General features: G+C 50.9%; 2 non-coding genes across 2 annotated transcripts in view; both read left to right on the top strand.

The window, feature by feature from the left end:
- Positions 1–1464: 1464 nt before the first annotated feature.
- On the top strand, positions 1465–1619 carry LOC139997063 (5.8S ribosomal RNA). Its single transcript, XR_011802544.1, has one exon. It is a non-coding gene; the product is annotated as a 5.8S ribosomal RNA (ribosomal RNA).
- A 2133-nt stretch (positions 1620–3752) lies between these two features.
- Positions 3753–5000, top strand: part of LOC139997066 (large subunit ribosomal RNA) — a 4173-nt gene continuing 2925 nt past the window's right edge. The window contains exon 1 of the ribosomal RNA XR_011802547.1: positions 3753–5000. This exon is cut by the window's right edge and continues 2925 nt beyond it. This is a non-coding gene — a ribosomal RNA (large subunit ribosomal RNA).

The following is a 5000-nucleotide window of genomic DNA, read 5'->3' as shown; positions in this document are numbered from 1 at the left end:
AGGACGACCGTGCGCGTCCCATCGATTTTTTTTATTTTTACCTGAACCACCGAAGTCGATTCAGAGGGGACCGCCGGCCGTCTCTCTATCCTCGTTGTCGTGAGTCATATGCCTCGTTCCGTCGCTAGAGTTTTTCAAACTCTGCTTCTGGCTATCGGGAAGAAACGACCGCGCGAGGAAGACGACGACGACGACCGTGCGCGTCCCATCGAATTTTTTTTTATTTTTACCTGATCGACGGAAGTTTCGTCCGGTTCGTCTCTTTTACCATCGTCTCGTCGACCCGTTCAGAGGGGACCGCCTGTCCATATCCTCGTTGTCGTGAGTCATATGCCTCGTTCCGTCGCTAGAGTTTTTCAAACTCTGCTTCTGGATATCGGGAAGAAACGACCGCGCGAGGCCGATGGCTGCGAGTCCCATCGAATTTTTTTTAAACGCACGCACACACATACACCTGAACGGAGATGCGTTCCTTTTCGTCGCGATTTTTCGCGCTTTAGTCGTCGTTGTCGCCATCCGTTCGGAGGGGACCGCCGGCCGTCTCTCTATCCTCGTTGTCGAGAGTCTAATGCCTCGTTCCGTCGCTAGAGTTTTTCAAACTCTGCTTCTGGCTATCGGGAAGAAAAGACCGCGCGAGGAAGAGGAAGGACGACCGTGCGCGTCCCTTTCGAATTTTTTTTTATTTTTACCTGAGCGACCAAAGTGGATTCAGAGGGGACCGCCGGCCGTCTCTCTATCCTCGTTGTCGCGAGTCTAATGCCTCGTTCCGTCGCTAGAGTTTTTCAAACTCTGCTTCTGGCTATCGGGAAGAATAGACCGCGCGCGAGGAAGAGGAACGACGACCGTGCGCGTCCCATCGATTTTTTTTATTTTTACCTGAACCACCGAAGTCGATTCAGAGGGGATCGCCGGCCGTCTCTCTATCCTCGTTGTCGAGAGTCTAATGCCTCGTTCCGTCGCTAGAGTTTTTCAAACTCTGCTTCTGGCTATCGGGAAGAAACGACCGCGCGAGGAAGACTACGACCGTGCGCGTCCCATCGATTTTTTTTTACCCGAACGATGGAGATGCATATCGGCTGTTTGCTTCGAATAACTGGACGAGAGGAACGAACATATATATATATCATGGGCTAGCCACCGTGCGCTTTCTTCGCGAGATCGTGTGCTGTACAGAGGATTCAGAATCGGGTGTTATATCCCCGTCGTTTCCTGACGAACGGAGCTTCGATCTCGTTGGTTGTTATATATTATAATGCACTTTACGCCCGGTCGGCGGGCTGCGTGTGTCGTCGCGCAGTCCGTCCGATTTCGTTTTCGAACGTATTTTCGTGTCGTCAATCATATGGCGACTTCCGCGCGTTCGATTCCCGTTGGTCGGACGTTTGTCGGATATCGGCTTCTTTCGAACCGAGAATAAGAGTACAAAAACCTGAGTACACAAACAAAAATCCATGCATAAACGATTACCCTGAACGGTGGATCACTTGGCTCGTGGGTCGATGAAGAACGCAGCTAATTGCGCGTCAACGTGTGAACTGCAGGACACATGAACATCGACATTTCGAACGCACATTGCGGTCCACGGATACAATTCCTGGACCACGCCTGGCTGAGGGTTGCTCACGTAAACCTAAGACTGCTTGCGTTGCGTATCGTTGCTCTCGGTCCGTCTCTCTCTGTTCTTTCTTGCCTCGTCGACAGCCCGCCGTCGTTCGTTTTATCTTTAAACGAACGTTTCCGAGTCGGAGGACGAGCGCCAAGCAAAAGAATACGAATTAAAGAGCGGTCGAGGGCTCGTACGCGACGTACGAGCGATTGTTGGACGTTCGTCGGCGTTCGTCGCTGGATCGTGTGGAGACCGGCGTACGCATGCTCTCGATACAAATATATATGAAAAATCTATCGCGTTCACGGGAGACTCGCAAAACTACCTCCGTCTCTTCTCTGTCCCTTCTTGGCTTGACAACCCGCCGTCGTTCGTGTTTTACGAACGTTTCTGAGTCGGACGAAGCGCAAGAAGAAGGATACGAATTAAAAGAGCGCGGAGAGAACCGTCGTCGTCGACGCGGTTATCGAGATACACAGAGCGAGTTTTCTTCGTGGCCGATTTTTTTTTTCTTTTTGTATCAGCCTCTGCTACGTTTTGTTAGTCTTCGATAAGCACGAATGACCGCGCCCCCGACGTCGTCTTAAATGAATTTTTGGCGAGACTGAGAGAAAGCAAAAATATTTTTGAACAAAGTCAGTCGAGAGAGGAGAGAAAAGAGAACCAAGATATTAAAACCTAAACCTAAACTTGGTGGCGTAACGAAAAACTGTGTGCCTTAAAGAAACACAACCGTCTTTTCATCAAGATGTTTTTACTCGTACAGCCCCAGGGATCGAATACCCACTCCGTCTGTTCGTGCGGCAGAGATGTATTCTGCAGGCGCGAGACGACTGACGAGAAGACAACGAGGACCGTCGCATCGATGGGTCGTCGTTGCGTTTTTCATCCTCTGTGCTTTTTTCTGTTCTTCGTGAACCCAGAGAAAGCCGTAGATCCGGGAACGGACACACGAGATTTCTTCGAACGCTGATGACTTAGGGAGATGATCCCCAGCGTTGCGCGGAGATCGGAGAGTACGCGTACATGTATCGGGACGAATTTTTCCCCGTCGGTCGCGTATCTCTCTGCCCGCGCGCCTGGCCCAAAGCCACGTTCGTCGGAAATCAACGAAAAGTGTGTGTTACGATCTAGCGTGCGTCTACGATCGGCTATATTTAAGGGTGACGAAGAAGAGAAAAGCTCACGGTGTTGCGCAACGTTTCTGTACCCGATTTTAAGATGTGCATGTGAGTCCGTTACAAAGTTGTTCGGATCGTCGAAAATAGTCGTTTTCGTCGTCGTGCGAAAGAGAGAATAATCTCTGACATTGGCACGGAGAGATCGCGCAGAGGAAGAGAACGATCCTCTTTGGCGAGGCTCGAGAAAGACTAACGAAACTTGATTAGAGACGAGGTATACACGCGCCGTACGTACGACGTACGCGCGTGTGATTTTTTTTTGCTTTAAGGCGATTCGGCGCTCCGAGTTTTAGAGAAAAAGAGATCGTTGGTCATCCCATGTCTCTTCGTCGTCTATCGCTGGACCGCGCATCCTAACGTATCGCCGGTCGTCCAGTCCCCGAGTAATAAATTCACCCCGTTGTGTACGTCTCGCGCTCGCTTTTCCACTTGCGTGAGTTCCCGTGCGTTTTCGTCGTTGGTACAGAGCAAAGAAACCGATATGTTATATACATGTCGCGTGTTCGATCTCTGTGCCAGCAATAACAGGCGAAAACAAGGAACCGCTGGAATCGTCGAGAAGAGAGAAACGGCTACGGGAGATATATTATACATAACACGTGTATATATATATATATATATTATACAAAGAGGACGGGCGTTAAAAACCGGAGATCGTTACGGGTGTCTTGCGTGAGTCTTAGCTCGAACATGATACGACGAACGAAGTTTAAAAGGCACTTTGGCGAGATGCATAAAACGTTTCTCGATCGAGATAGAATATAAGGTTCTCGATTCTATTCGAATTAATTTTTTTTTTTTATTTTTTTTTCTCTTTGAGGCGATTCTCGGAGAGAGAAATAAAAATAAAGACCCTCTGTCGCATTGTTATCAAACCGTCTTGCTTTTCTCGAATCGCGCCCACATGGCACGAAATTTTTTTTTCTTTGAAAAAAAAAAATTGTCACCGTGTCGTGACGTTGAAGCGACCTCAGAGTAGGCGAGATCACCCGCTGAATTTAAGCATATTACTAAGCGGAGGAAAAGAAACTAACAAGGATTTCCTTAGTAGCGGCGAGCGAACAGGAATTAGCCCAGCACTGAATCCCGCGGTTCCGCCGTTGGGAAATGTAGTGTTCGGGAGGATCCGTTTATCCCGTGACGTCGAACCGCGTCCAAGTCCATCTTGAATGGGGCCATGTACCCACAGAGGGTGCCAGGCCCGTAGTGACCGGAACGCGTTTCGGGAGGATCTCTCCTTAGAGTCGGGTTGCTTGAGAGTGCAGCCCTAAGTTGGTGGTAAACTCCATCTAAGGCTAAATACAACCACGAGACCGATAGCGAACAAGTACCGTGAGGGAAAGTTGAAAAGAACTTTGAAGAGAGAGTTCAAGAGTACGTGAAACCGTTCAGGGGTAAACCTGAGAAACCCAAAAGATCGAATGGGGAGATTCATCGTCGACGGCGTCGGTGATCGTTGGTGAGCGATGCTCCGGGTGGGCCTTCGTGGTTCCATTGGCGAGGGCACGCCACCTTCGATTCGAACGCTCCGGCGTCGTAGTCGTGCACTTCTCCCCTAGTAGAACGTCGCGACCCGTTGTGTGTCGGTCTACGGCCCGAGCGGGTGACTGTCGCGTCGCTTCGGCGCACGCGGCAGACCCTCGGTCGCCCGGCCGACTGCACGACGGTACACTAGACGGTATCGGGCCGCAACCAATCCATTCTCGAATGTGTGTGCGTCTAGACCGCCGCAAGCATCGTCGATCGTTCTCAGTTTTTACGGAGTTTAATTCCGTGCTGGGGCGTCGGCAGCTGTTGGCTGGCGGATTTCTTGGACTGGCCGAGTCTCTGATTACCGGTCGGCGACGCTATTGCTTTGGGTACTCTCAGGACCCGTCTTGAAACACGGACCAAGGAGTCTAACATGTACGCGAGTCATTGGGACTTGTAAACCTAAAGGCGAAATGAAAGTGAAAATCGGCGCGCGTGCCCACCCTGAGTGGGTTGCGCGTGTCCGATCGAGGGAGGATGGGCCGCGAGACAATGCGGCCCCGCACTCCCGGGGCGTCTCGTTCTCATTGCGAGGAGAGGCGCACCTAGAGCGTACACGTTGGGACCCGAAAGATGGTGAACTATGCCTGGTCAGGACGAAGTCAGGGGAAACCCTGATGGAGGTCCGTAGCGATTCTGACGTGCAAATCGATCGTCGGAACTGGGTATAGGGGCGAAAGACT

This window comes from Bombus fervidus, unplaced genomic scaffold (assembly GCF_041682495.2).
Source record: "Bombus fervidus isolate BK054 unplaced genomic scaffold, iyBomFerv1 scaffold0028, whole genome shotgun sequence".
Taxonomy (NCBI): Eukaryota; Metazoa; Arthropoda; class Insecta; order Hymenoptera; family Apidae; genus Bombus; species Bombus fervidus.
Note: the sequence above shows the minus strand (reverse complement) of the source record. Positions and strands in the feature narration are given on the sequence as shown.